Source organism: Cydia splendana, chromosome Z, assembly GCF_910591565.1.
Source record: "Cydia splendana chromosome Z, ilCydSple1.2, whole genome shotgun sequence".
Lineage (NCBI taxonomy): Eukaryota > Metazoa > Arthropoda > Insecta > Lepidoptera > Tortricidae > Cydia > Cydia splendana.
Window position 1 is genome coordinate 48,851,002 of NC_085987.1, and position 15,393 is coordinate 48,866,394.

The window sequence follows — 15,393 nt, forward strand, 5'->3', positions numbered from 1 at the left end:
TTTTTCTGTGAAACATTTTTACAAACGTTTGCTTACGCATATCAAAGCTAAAAAAATGAGAATATTTAACTAGACGAGCCGGGTACTCACCACCACGGATATGATGCAGATATAACTTTTTGTATTTTTTGCACATGAATTTCATATGTTTGGTTGAGTAAGCGAGTGTGAAGCTCGAACTATGCGCAGTTTCAGCTTGTACAGAAACGTGTTCTCATCTTCAATTGTCCTCCCTGCTTGTATGTTGCGTTTATGAACTGATTTGTGAAATTTTGTGAGCAGTTTCGATAATTACTATTTTTTTTGTATTTGTTAATCAATAATGTACCAACTATGTTTGTCAATAATAATATACTTCGTTCCGACCGAGTGTTCCACGACACTCACGCAGTTTATTTTAGTCTTATGTACCTACTGAATAAAAAGAATTGCCTCTAATCAGTTAATCGCAAAAGGTGACAGTTCCGAACAGCAGAGTAATCGGTGGGCCCCTTAAGAGTAGAGATGCCACGAATATTCGGCAACTATTCGGTATTCGGCCTATTCGGCCACTTTGCCGAATATTCGGTATTCAGCCGAATGCTGCCTACTATTCGGCCGAATACCGAATATCTGTTGCACCTACCTAAAAAGAAAATTTACACAATAAAAATAACCAAAAACTAGATATATTTAATATTTAAAATGTAAGAATAAGAATAAGAATAATATTTATTTCTTTAACATTATCCAAAATTATAACATTCATAATACACTTAAATAGAACTTACCTAATGTAAATATACAAATATGTTTTTTAAAAAGTAAACAGTGATGTTTACTTAACATTAAATATAAAATCTTCTATGCAAGCAATTTTTGTATCTGGATCGAACATATTTTACATCAATACCTAAACTAAGTATATAATACTTGTATCTTAGGTATTTCGTGTTAGTAGGCCAATTTAGTGTAACTTATTGGGCAAAAACAATAAAGATTATATTAGTACGTGACAAAAACGTATGTAGGTAGGTACTTAAATAACTTTGTAGGTCAAGCAATGAGCAAGACAACTAAATGCTAACCTAAGTATAATAGCAGAATGATTATTTATAACAAACAATAGGTAGGTAAAGTGAGTGGACTATGTTAATACAAATGGCAACTGGTGACATAACTATTTTTATGGAAAGAGTGACTTAATTATACTACGAGTATTTTTGATAACTCTTGCTATACATAGCGCTCTATAGGCACCCATTAGTTTGCGCATTTTTCCTCGCTGGGCACTGCTCGTCTCCGGTTTTATGGTTGGACGGTTTCTTAAAGCGCTGACATGTAGCACATCTGGAAGGCTCACTCCTTGTACACTCCTTGATGCTGTGCCCTGATGATCCGCAATGTCCACATGTGGGCTCTGTATCTCTTCAGAACTTAGCCGAATATCCATATTGCTGGCAGAAATAGCATAAGGTCAGAAGAGTAAAGTCTCGTACAGGGCAGGAAGACCAATTTATATATACACGCTGTTGTTGTATAAGCATTCTTCTGAGTTCGGCCGTACATTCCAAAATATAGTTGCAGGTCCTGTCCTTCTTGCCTGATTTGTGACTGAGTTTGACTGAGTTCATAAATACCTCTCTGGAGAAATTAGGTTGCAGGTCTAATATGTTCTGTTCGAATATACAGTCAAACACATCTTTTTCGGGCATGTTTGTCGGTATCCCCAGCAGGATTATCTTGGGTCTCCGTTTGGCAGTGTCTTCTAGTTTAAGTCCTGATTGTTGGAGCTGTTGGGACGCTTTGAGCTTTTCGAGGTCGTCCTTTCTATCTGTGCTAATTATGACACCACCATTTTTCGTCTTCCTCATACCGCGAACATGTAGTTTAAGGGCTTCGGGCTTGATTAGGTTTTGGACCAGTTTTTTAGTATCCTCACTGGATTTCTCCTTATCGGCGGGGTAGATTGCGATGCTACTGGTTTTGGTGGGCACAACAGTGGACGTTTTTCCGATTCTGACCATATCGGCGAAGGATTGGTTTACTTCGGTAGTTTTGGGTGCTGCTTGTAGGTACTGCTTAAGTTCATGAAGTTGGGTGCTATAGTCTCTTTGCTGGGTTAAGTTCTTCACTTTAGCATGACACAGTAAATAATTCATCTTGGCCGACTGGTATTGAACGGCTAGCTGCGAGACTCCACCCATGACGCTCTTTGTTAGGTTGTTAATCCTTGTATGTATTCTTGGAAAGTTGTTAAATACGAAGACCCTTTTTTGAGCATTTGTTAATTACAAAATATTTTATTTTTATCATGGGTCTGATTGATTGACTTTAACTACATTCATTAATTCTGTTCAACAAAAAATATATTTTAGCAAATGTTGTGCTTTGTTGGTGAACAGTTTTCACAGTAATTGTGACTCAAAATGTTTGCATGTCATGCCGAATATTCGTATATCACTATATCAGTGAAAGAATAAGGATCAAAGTCAAATGGCGTTCTAATGGTAGAGGAGCCCACAATACTAAATCGGGATTTACTCGAGCGTCATAGAGACCTATTTGTGCAAAGCTTAGATGATAAAAAGAAAAAATGACATATAATATATACCTTTTCATCGGTGGGGGGAGCGACTATAGATTTTCAAAAATGTAAAAAAAAACTGTTGCATGGACATACTCGGGCGCGTAGATATTGATATCATCCATGTCCTAAGTATTTAAAAAAATGTACGTATGTTAATCTGATTGTTTCCATGATGGGGGTCGTACGTAAGGGTTGAAAAAGAAGAAAAAAAAAGTTATGTTCTGTTATATAACAGTAAAGTTTTATGTTCTGTCGAAAGATGGCAGTAAATTTACAGTGGCTATATAATTTATTTTCACAATCCGTCTCTATACACTCTATTCTATTTGGTAAAAATTAGCTTTTCAGCCTTGACTCATGTTTATTATAATTAGCCTACCTATTATTGGTCATAGTGTTAAAATACAAAATACGCATTAACCATTACCTCGACGGGGTTTTTATTATTACGAATACCGATTCGGAACACATACCGAGGTACTAGGAAAGTGCGGTTATTAAATTTAACTTCAGCCCGATAAGGTTTATTATTATTTTGAACGACGTAAAAATGTAGTATCTCCATTTAAATTTAATTGACACTTACGTCATTTTAACTTAAGGTGGTAACGAGCTGTTTATTTTTCAACTTCTTATCGGGTACCTACGCAGAAAATAACTTTAAAAACTTATTTTTATTGTATTTTAACACTATGTGGTGTTAACATAATACCTATTAGAATGTTGTTGTGAGTTTTAATATTTGGAGTAGAAATAATGACATTTCGATAGCAAACCAAACATAAACAAAAGTTTTACGTATAGTTCAAATAAATAATGTTTATCTACCCAAATATCATGAACCCTCCATGATGCGTTCAAGAACCGCACATTATGACCATCATAAAAATATACTGTTACGTTAGAACAAATTTCTTACCTGTAAAAATGTTCATCATCTTTCTCGCGTTATCCCGGCATTCTGCCACGGCTCATGGGACCCTGGGGTCCGCTTCGCAACTAATCCCGAGAATTGGCGTAGGCACTAGTTTTGACGGAAGCGACTGCCATCTGACCTTTCAACCCAGAGGGTAAACTAGACCTTATTGGGATTAGTCCGGTTTCCTCACGATGTTTTCCTTCACCGAAAAGCGACTGGTAAATATCAAATGATATTTCGTACATATAAGTTCCGAAAAACTCATTGGTACGAGCCGGGATATGAACCCGCGACCTCCGGATTGAAAGTCGCACGCTTTTACCGCTAGGTAAATAAATTATCTATTCTGTAAAAATGTTATTATTGCTAAATAATAAAATAGCATCAATTTCTATAATATTATTTTATTCCGAACATCTTTGAAAAATATGCTATGCTAATATCAATCGAGATGACGTTTTATTCGAAATGAAATGTCAGTTGCATACAATCTTGACAAATCTCGCATGTTAGTTGGTATCGAACGATATGGCAATCGACCGCAACTCTAGTTTGTCTCTGAATTATAAAAAACTACGGATGCGTGACGTGCGTGAAAAAGTTATCATTTGCCGCCATTTGACGTACAGTTTATACACGGTGTAACATGAGGAAACCAAATAATTTTAACAGCGTATTCCTGATCATATTTAGAGACAAAAATGTATTATAATAATTATAATGTATAAAAATGTATTTTTAATATTCGCCTAGTTTCAAAGTTAAACCAATTAAAAAAAAACAAGTTTTTATTGTTACATACCTACTGCAAACGTCTTTTTGATGACAATATTGCTACTATGGGACGTAGTCTAAATATCCTTATTGATATAGATGTCAAAAAGTGACAAGTAACACTTTGCAAAAACAAAGTTTTTACGAATAAAAAAAGTAAAAATCCTTTTTAGGTGACATGTTTACCAATAACATTTACTTTTTATGTACAAACACATTCAACAAATTGAAAAAAAAAATTATAAAAAATTTTTTTTTGGCGAAACGGACCTAAACTCATATTACATTTTTTCCTTCTTTTGATCTCAGAAATGCGTTGTTAAAATCTTTCGCATTCCTCATGAACACCTTGTATTTTAATTAGTTTGTAAAAAAATGATTTGTTTTGTTGTTTTTAAAGTAACTAGACTTGATTTTAAAGGAGACGCCACCTCGTATCCGCGAGTTCCGCCAGAGAGCAAAGTGCCCCAATGTCGGCTGTAATATGAGGTTAGTGAATATATCATAGAAAATTTATAATATTTGTCTAGATAAAGCAGTGTATGTAACTGTAGGTACATAATTTGGCATTAAAACTCGAGTGTGGGTTTACGAAACGAACGCAGTGAGTTTCATAATAGAATCACACGAGTGTTTCATTATGTAGCAGTCACATAAACTACTAATATGAAATAGGTACTGACATTTTATCAAACCAAACTCGCAGCAGTAAGAATACTTATCACAAACGTTTGTATGTTAAATTAAAACTAATAATATTGAAAATGTTTAACACTGTCAGGTGAGTTGGGCCTAGCCTAGGTCATACATATTTTCAATTCAGAATAAATAATGTTGAAATTCAAATCGAATATAGTAGGTACAGTCAACGGTAAAAATATGGGTGTAGACAACTTACTCAAAAATATGTCTGTCTGTGTATAGTTCTTAATTCACTGACATAAGAGTTATGGGACATATTTTTGAGATGATTTGTACACCCATATTTTTACCGTTGACTGTACCTATATGTACCTGCATACGACAAAATGAAAGATCCGTCAGTGTCGAAAGTGACGTTTTTGACGTTGAAGTAAATGTCACTTTTAACACTGACAGTTCAGTATCGTATCGGTGTGATATCTTATAAGCATTGTTCGAATTGGGTCGTTACTTAATAACATTAATACTACCTAAACACAAGTTTATCTCATGACCTGCATTTAATTACTTAATTTTAACTTGTAATGTTTTAAGTAATAACAAATTGTTGAACCTTTTTACGTTTTTATGATTAGGAAGCTTTTATACAAGGCAGGTGGTGCCCGCGAGGAACCCGAGAAATTTTAACCACGCATTTCTGAGGCCAAAAGAAGGAAAATATGTTGAGTTTAGGTCACTTGCGCCCTAAAAAAATGTTGTTTTTTTCCAAATTACATTATGCATGGACAACATTAATTTTGATGGTTGATTTTATTGTGTTGACGATTTTTTCAAATTATTATAGAGATAAGTAAGTATGATGAACTCTGCGTTCTGGGCGAAATTCCTATTTGGAACAAAAAATGTAAGAGTAGGTAGGTATGTAATTTTCCATTGGATTACTAAACGTTTTTGTAACTCAGTGGATGATTTTTTAGGACATGCGGTGTAGATAGATAGAGATATACACAATAGGAAACTACATCTATTCACCAAATTAATACACCACATTTTAGGCAGAATACGAGTAAATGATTTACTTAAGTAGGTAGGTACTTAGTAACTTAAAAAAATGTCATCAAAATCTGACGGAAATGAAAAGACAACAAAAACTCATTTCGCGCATATTAAACATACCTACTTACCTACCTTTGGTTTTTTTTTCGCGCTTTTTCCACCAGTCGTCTTAGTTGTATTTAGTTATTTATTTCAAATGTTCACAACATGTTACTTCGTGCCAGTCGACTTTTCAACTTTTCGAGGTGGAAATATCTTAACAACTTTTCGCGAAATTTTATACAATATTTTCTCCCTTTTCCCACCAAGTATCAACACGCCTGTTTGTGAAGTTGTCTGTACATTGTTCGCAAAGCCAATATGTCAATGATGTATTGTTATTATTTTTGCTTGTACCTACCTAAATTAAATGTTGACGTGTAAAAGTGCCCTTGTGGCGGTTGTGGCCTATTTGCAAATGTTAAAAGACGTTCCCAAGAAGCATTGCTGTTATCTGCTACCACTCCGCCAGACTTCGTGCTACAGGAGAACGAGCACCTTTAGGTATACGTTTAGTCAATTTTGTTTCGTTCTTAAGGGTGGCTAGTAATTGAGCTAGGGATATAATTGAGCTAGTAGCCGGGTCAGTATTAGCGTTGCTGTTGGTTGCCACGTTGTTAGTAGTTGTTGGGGGCAGTTTCGGGTCGATTCGGGGGCTGTGAGCGCGAACGCAGTGAATATTGAGGCCGCGTTGGCCTTTGTACCGTTTATTTATTTATTTGCTGCATAAATGAAGTTGAAGTTCGAAGTTTGAATTCTTTAATAGCACTTTCTACGTAGGTACATCCCCAATTCCACACAGCTTCTTTCAACTGTTCACGTCACACAACCAATACATTTCTATAGGTACCTACCTAATGTTCTCGCGCCTGTAGCTACAGTATTTTAACATTTTCCTAATTGTAGAAATACTGGTGGTGGTTGGATTTTTCGCACTTTTATATTGTAACCACACAACGTTTATTAATTGCTCACATCACGCAGCTAAAACAGCCCTATAAACAATATTTTCGCGATTTTTTTCACCACCTCTACACGCCTATAGGTATATGTGAAATATGTAGTAATAATGTTTAAAAACTTCCCTGGTTTTTATTGCAATTTGTACCTACATCCACAATGCTTTAACAACTGTTCACGTCACTCAGCCAAAACAGCCCTATAACCAATATTTTCTTGCTTTTTCCCCGACTATCGCGGTACGTTTGTCCCGCCGCCGCCGCCGCCGTCGCGCCGGGGTCGCAGGACTCGCAGCCTCCGGCTTTGGCCCCTCCCTCGTTGCTAGGGGACCGGGGCCGTACGTGACTCTATGCACCCTCGATTCAATAGTAGGGTTAAGGGTACTATAGGATGGGCACGAGAGTTGAACGCAAAACAAAAAACCTGGTACTCACAGCGAGATTCTAAAATTAGGTAGTATTCTTTATTCGTACCGATAACAAGTTGAACCTTAAGCGTTTCCATATTGTCGGTTCCGATTCCATATCGAATAAGGTAAACATACCAGTGCTCGACATGCTAATGCCCAATAGACGACACCTTGCTGTCACAATGACTTTAGTTTCAAGATAACATGTACTGCATGGGACCGCGTCGAGCATGCTATGCATGCGTGCTATTAGAGAATGCCTCTAGCAGGCGGCATACTCTAGCATCAACTCCTACGTTTTGGGTAGGCATGTTTATTTCTTTTGAACAAAAAAATTAAATAACGAACGAATAAATAAACACAAACAGGCACTTTTATTACATTTTATATACATATCCGATATCGGTTCCGGTTCCGACTACCTACGAAACGCTCCAAAAGTTATATTTTTATTAAAAATCAGAACAATAGACGACACAGAAATCAAAAGTCGCTAAACGATTCCATCAACTCGCCCACGATCGGTCGTTTAGCTTAATGAGAGCAATTAGCAGACACGCGGCTAATTACTGTGCGCACGCACAAAAAGGCCGTATGTTATAAGAGCTGACCGCGTGGCGACGTAAAGGCCGTATGTTATAAGAGCTGACCGCGTGGCGACGAAAAGGCCGTATGTTATAAGAGCTGACCGCGTGGCGACGAAAAGGCCGTATGTTATAAGAGCTGACCGCGTGGCGACGAAAAGGCCGTATGTTATAAGAGCTGACCGCGGGGCGACGAAAAGGCCGTATGTCCCAAGATCGTGTGTCCACGCGTGGGACGGGTTGTGTTCATGGTGCGTTCTGGCAAACCCACTTTCTCAGGAGAAAAAGGCGCGCAATTCCAATTTTCTTTGAGAGGACAAGCCATTGTCTTAGATTTTTTTACACTCAATCAATCGGGCGGCAACATGGGATATGTCAGTGTCAAAAGTGACGTTTCTTCAAACAAATACGTTACTTCTGACACTGACATATCCGAATTAGACCTAATTTGAAGTATCTTCAAGTTCAAATCAGGACGAATGTATTTTATATCTGTCTGTACTCTTCTAGTCAATCCTAAGTTCATAAGTTACCGTTAAAGCGTGCTTTTATCCATGATTTCATGAATTGTACTAAAATTGCCTAAAACGCAAATTCAAGTGGAATTCCATTTGAATTGTGCTCAAACCGAGCGTTTGTCGGAAACGGATTAGCGAAATAATCCGAATCAGACTGGATTTGTAACAATCGTAACAGCGTTTTCACGTTGCCCGATCCGATATCAGATGTCAGATGGAAGTAAAATGTAAGACTAATGTTTTTTTTATATTTATTGATTTAATAAAATCATTATAAATGAAAAACGATATACCTACTCGTACATATGGCACTCCCCTGCAGCTGGTTTTTGCATAGGCGCCTTCCGACTTCCGACATCCGATATCAATGCGGCGCTTTCGATAATTTCAGCCATGTTGGAGCCCACCGTCAGGTGTCGGACCGATACTTAATATTTGTTTAGTGTGCGTATGTGTAGGCCGTGTAGGCGATACGTATAATGTTTGCTAATGTGACCGCTAAAGACGGAGCCCCCGCGGCCTTACTACGTGGATGTAGGATCCAACATCCGATAACGGATCGGACCATGTGGCAACGCTCTAAGGCAAGAGGCAGTATAGCACTAATTGAACATCGATGCACCTTATTGGGTTGGAATAAAGTTTATGATTGGCAGGCAATAACAGTCCGTGCATAGGTACTAAAATGACGCACTATATATTACAGGTACCTTTACGAGGAAAAGAGCGTACCTGGCGTACCTACTCGCATACAAAGGCCGGCAACGCATGCGCAACCCCTCTGGTGTTGCGGGTGCCCGTGTGCTACGGTAATTACTTACCATTACGTGATTTTTAGGGTTCCGTACCTCAAAAGGAAAAAAACGGAACCCTTATAGAATCACTCGTGCCTCTGTCTGTCTGTCCGTCTGTCGCAGCCTATTTTCTCAAAAACTACTGGACCAATTAAGTTGTAATTTGGTACACATATGTAAATTAGTGACCAAAAAACGGACATGTAGCGTAGACAAATGAATTTTAAACATGGGGGCCTTACATGAGAAAGTTAAAAAATAATATTTTTAAAACTTTAAGTATAGATCATATTTACTTTCAAATATATTATTTTTATCATTTTAAAATAAATAGATTAGTATTTATTTAAGAAAATATCCAAAAATGGCTTCCTCCCCCCTTTATTTCCGAAACAACCGATCAAAAATTTGGATAAAATACACAAAATAGTTCTTTACCTATGGATGCCAGGAAAACCTATTAGAAATGTGCAGTCAAGCGTGAGTCGAACTTAATGTACGAAACCCTTAATACGCGAGTCCGACTCGCACTTTGCCGGTTTTTACTTTAAAACTAAGTAGGTATTGTATTATTTTAATATTACGAGCTTTTATTGAACTTGATGCCCTGTTAGTGTGGGTCAAATCCTGGAAGCTAAATTTGACACACTTAACGATTTCCGAATGAGCTGAAATTTTGCTTAAGTAGGTATGTAGGTATGTACCTAAATCGGATGACAATGCAATATTATGATGACATGGAGGCTGGAGCTGATCTGATGATGGAGACGGGATGGGGTGGCCATAGGAACCCTGTGATAAAACAACGCAAAAACGATTAATTTTCTCGTCAAAACAGTCAGAGATATGCAAAAGCTTAAAATACCAAGAATATTTTTTTGCCAAAAACTTATTTTACTTGTGAGTTGGGATTTTATATGGTGAAGAAAGTTTCATACGGTACATAGTTTTGTCAACATATTTTCAATGAATTTTAAGTTATAACTTTGACGTCATGCACACTGTGTACAGTCGCTAGTCGCTATATATCGGAACTGGCCGCTTCTCTAAAATATCTATCTCAAATATAGCTAACAAGGCACTCAAAAATATCTGAACATACACTTTAATGACATGGAGGCTTTGTTCAGATATTTGTGAACACCTTGGCCGCTCCGATATTTTTGATGGCGACTGTACCCACGCCATTATTTACGAGAGAATCGATATTTATAGTACTACGTATTCTGTGATCGTGGGTGACTCACGTTATTTCTAGATTTAAAACTAAGTTCCACATAGTGGCGGTAGAAAACTCGAGAGTTTGAGTCTAAATTGAGTTTAAGAAACTTTCGAGTCTTTTAAGTCTCAAGTTGAATCGATCAGTCTTTTTTAAGCTCTACTCAAAAGTACTAGAGCCTCCGAATAGAGATCATCAATTAGGTAGGTGTTATCTAAATTATCAGTAAATAAGCGTCATTGTGATACCTAACTCATGAAAGTCATTTACATGAAGACATATTTCTTTTATTAAAAAGATTTGTATGAAGAGGCCTCAAGTCTGTACAAAAACTTGGGTCACTAACAAGTTGAAAAGAACTTTACTAGAGTTTCGACTTAGGTAATTATAGGAGTAAGGAGTCTGAAAAATACAGTCGAGTTTTAAAACAGATTACTCAAAGAACTCGAGTCTTAAACAAGTATTACGTATTAGCAGGTAGTCCGTACGAGTAGGTGTCTCTCGTTAGTCTAGAATTGTAGATTTATAAATAAGTCCTAGCCTGTGTGACTGGAGCCCTAGATCGATAGCGTCATACGAACCTTAGCCCTTGTAGCTTCGAGAGATGATCTATTTAATCCTATTTCTAGTCTTTCTATTTTCAGTGTTTTACGTTAATGTCTTTTGTTTAATATATGCTATTTTCTGGTTATTCTCATGTTGGCATTGTTTGCATACATAATAAGAGTCGAGACCTTTTAGCCTCTTTTAGACCTGAGTCTTTCATAAAGATCTGAATCCTTTCCAGAGAACTCTTGTTTTATAAGGAATAAAATCAAAAATGCATTGTTTTCATATAAAATTTATGTATTTATACTCTTATCAATGTTGAAGGGTTTATTTAATAAACCCTTGATAATGACACCTCACAAGACTCGAGTTTTATTGACTTTGTAAAAGGTCATTTATGTGTATGGTGATAGTGGTCAGAAACAGTGTGGGTCAAACCTCGGTCGAGCTTTATGCAAAATAATCGTTCTTAAAATAAATGCTATAAGTAATGAAATTTTTATTATTTTTTTTATTGTTTATTTTTAGGATGGGAACATTAATTGCATGTAAAAAATACGCAAGTATAACGGGTTAGCACTGATTGACTAGCACTTTATCTTTTCGCTGATTAGCAAAGTAATATTTTGGTTTTAATTTTTATGCAATAAAAGACTAAACATTCTGTCAGGTTCTTATGAAGCACAGACAAGAGGTCAAGTAAGATAGGCTTCACTTACGATACGAATCAAAAACCACTTTTCAGTGAGAAGAGCCTTGGAGTCATAAGCGATATCTAACTAAGTTAGATGTATTATCGATACTTATAAGATTAATATCAAATAAGATTCCAATAGGAAATATCGTCTAACATATTTTTATTCTCATGACATGAAACTAACACTTACCTAAGTCATACTTTCAAATGCCGAGCAAAAGTAAACTTCACAAATTCGTAAATTTAAATTTACCTGCAGAACTGGCAACGTCGCGCGATACAATACGCATTCAGCTGTTAGGAGCGCGGCACTGTTCGGATTTTGAAACTGAAGGGGCCAAGACCAGACGTAGGCCACACCCACGCTGCGCGCTGACCAATCAGGACGATCGACGCGACGCTTGAAAATCGAATCCATGACTGCGAGAAGGCAGACGTCTCTTTCGATACCAAAAAAATCGTTGCACGAAGCGAGATGAAACCGGTATTCGAATACGACTGCGCTCGAAATTCAAACATGACAATCTGAGCTATAACGGCGTATTTATAATCTGCTTTTAATCGATTTTTAACTTTAATTGGTTGTATTATGGTTGTTTTTACTTTGTAAGTGTGAGTGATTGATTTAAATATAATTTGAAGGGATTTTCAATACAAACTTAAGTGAATACATTGCAGTTTTGATGGGCAAATCGATGTGCTCAAACAAATTGGGTACGTTCCTTGCTAGTACTTATTGTTTGTTTAATTTAAATGTTCGTTGTTACCGATATCGATACAGTATTTTGCCGGCATTCGTTAGGTTTTAAGAGTTAACTGGCCTCTCAAGTTCAACATTAGTGTTAGTTAATAAGACTCGAGTCCTTTGACTCATCTGCTTTAAGACTCAACTCGGTTTTTCAGACTCTTATAATGAATTCTAAACTCGAGTTCTTTTCAACTTGAGACTCAATAAAGGATTCGACTTGAGACTTCAAGAGTCTCGTAAGTTACCTATTTAAATTTAGACTCAAAAGACTCACGTTTCCACGAACACCAGATAATTTACTGTAAAAAAAAATGTGTAGGTACGAGATGAGTTCTTCTCCCAGTTTCCAATCAACCTTCAAAAGATTAATCCAGTTATTGACCTTAAAATCGAAGCATAATTTCATGAAAGTTTCAAGACTTGAGTCTGCTGTGGAAACTCGAGTCTTTCTTATAGAAGACTAGCGGCTTCGCACGGGTTAACAAATTATACACCTAAACCTTCCTCAAGAACCTCTCTATTGATAGGTGAAAACCGCATGAATCCGTTCAGTACCTAGATTTTGAGTTTATCACGAACAAACATACAAACAGACAGACGCGGCGGGGGACTTTGCTTTATAAGGTGGGGAATCGTTATTTTTACCATCAGTAATAAGATGTAACACTTTAAACTCTCGCGTTTTGTACACATATTTAATTACACAAACGGGTCTACCGCGATATAATTTCATTGTTTTTACCTTTAATTCCGACGTTTCAGCTGAGTTGCACCAGCTGTGGTCACGGAAAGACTGACGTCCCAACAAATGTCAAAACACCACTAAACTACCCGAAATTAGTTTATAAAAATGTTTGGGGTAGACATAGAAATTGCAGCTACCCGTTAAAGTTTAATGTTTATTGTCCACGGCACGACACGCAACACTCACAGTATCCGTACACTGGTCCGAAGATATATCCGCTGGTTTCAACATTTGAATCACTGGTCCCCAAGTAGACGATAATTTGTACCCGTCCTCTAGGTTGAAATTTTTAGGGTGTTCTTTTAATTTCAATCGCCTCTCTCACGGTCCGCGACCATTAAGACTGTATACACGCCGTTATCTAAAGTAGCAAGTCTTTTACGCAGCCCAAAGGATGTCATTCCGTACCAGAGTCCGGGTGTCTACAAGATATAATGCAGTTGTGGAAGTGCGTACATTGGCCAAACTAAGCGCAGCGTTCAAGAGAGGGTGAAGGAACACATAGCAGCTGTTAAAAATCGCCATGTAAACAAATCCGCAATAGCTGAGCACTTGCTGACAACAGTAACGAATCACTGGATTGAGCTACGTAAACCCAAAGTCCTCTCCAACGAGCGACACTATTATCCGCGGATCGTGAGAGAGGCGATTGAAATTAAAAAACACCCTAAAAATTTCAACCGAGAGGATGGGTACAAATTATCGTCTACTTGGGGACCAGTGATTCAAATGTTGAAATCAGCGGATATATCTTCGGACCAGTGTACGGATACTGTGAGTGTTGCGTGTCGTGCCGTGGACAATAAACATTAAACTTTAACGGGTAGCTGCAATTTCTTTGTCTACCCCAAACATTTTTATAAACTAATTTCGGGTAGTTTAGTGGTGTTTTATTAATATCTCTGTTGACATTTGTTGGGACGTCAGTCTTTCCGTGACCACAGCTGGTGCAACTCAACTGAAACGTCGGAAATAAAGGTAAAAACAATGAATTATATCGCGGTAGGCCCCTTTGTGTAATTAAATAATAGTAATAAGATGGTTTATCTTCACTATTTAGAATAGATAAACAAAATCATTCAATACCGACTACTATTAATTATGTTTATTTCAATGTAAGTAGATAGGACCTTCAAATCCGTCTATATTACAAGATTTGAGTCTTAATGAATGAGTCATTCGACAATGACGCTTCAAAAAGACTCAACACAAAAGAAAGGCTTGTTTCTCAGTATTTTGAGTCCTGTTGACTCAAAATACTGAGAATCAAGCCTTAAGGATGACTCACGTCAGACCGGGCCGTGTCCAACCCGGAGCTTCCGGCGCATCGTTTTCTATGGAAAGACGTGATCGCCTGTCATGTCATAGAAAAGTAAGGACACGGCCGGTCTAACGTGAGTCATCCTTTGTAAAAACCTACTTTGAGTTTATTAAGTCGGGTAAAAATAACTACATTCTATGAAATTGGCCTTAAATGCCTAATACTAATTAAGATACAGACAGTCGTGGTTGTGGTTTGTATTACCTATAAACACAAATCCTAGTTATATTTAGGTACCTACTCTACACCTATAATACAGGCAATACCCAGGATGTTTCTAAACCATCATGTCTAATCGATTGCTGAAAAAATGTTGTATTGTGACTAGGGAAACTGGGTTTGACGTCAAAAAGACTAACATTATAGAACACTATAGTTGGTCAAACCAATTTGGCAGTCAGTAAGAACCAGGAAAACTATACTCATCCTTTTTTTGGGTGCTAGTACTAGTGACAAAGATAGTATGATTCTCTCTGTCTATGATTGAAATGAGACAGTCCTTTGACAAACTATATTTTACTTACTTAAGATTACTCACGTTATTCTTATTAGTGTTAGTTTTATAGACTCGAGTCCTCTGCTTTAAGTTTCGACTCATATTTCAGACTCATATAATTAAGTTGAAACTCGCTATTTAATTTCTCTAACAAATTAACTCGAGCTGCCCGTAGAGAGTTCAGTCCTTTTTAGATAAATAGGAACTGGTGGGAGACGGGTCAAGACCGGGATACGTGGAAAGGGAGGAGGGAGGCCTTTGCCGAGCAGTGGGACACTCTAGGCTCATATAAAAAAATGTAATATGCAAAAAAATAAAAATTCTATTACATATTTCCATGTTAAATTCATGTAT

General features: G+C 37.1%; 1 protein-coding gene across 1 annotated transcript in view; it reads right to left on the reverse strand.

Moving 5' to 3' along the window:
• The window catches only part of LOC134804113 (LIM/homeobox protein Lhx9-like), a 44,617-nt gene extending 32,421 nt beyond the window's left edge, over positions 1-12,196 (reverse strand). Inside the window, exon 1 of the mRNA XM_063777054.1 lies at positions 11,983-12,196. The gene's annotated coding sequence lies outside the window, so the exon portion shown is untranslated. The remainder of the gene's footprint in view (positions 1-11,982) is intronic.
• Positions 12,197-15,393: the final 3,197 nt, after the last annotated feature.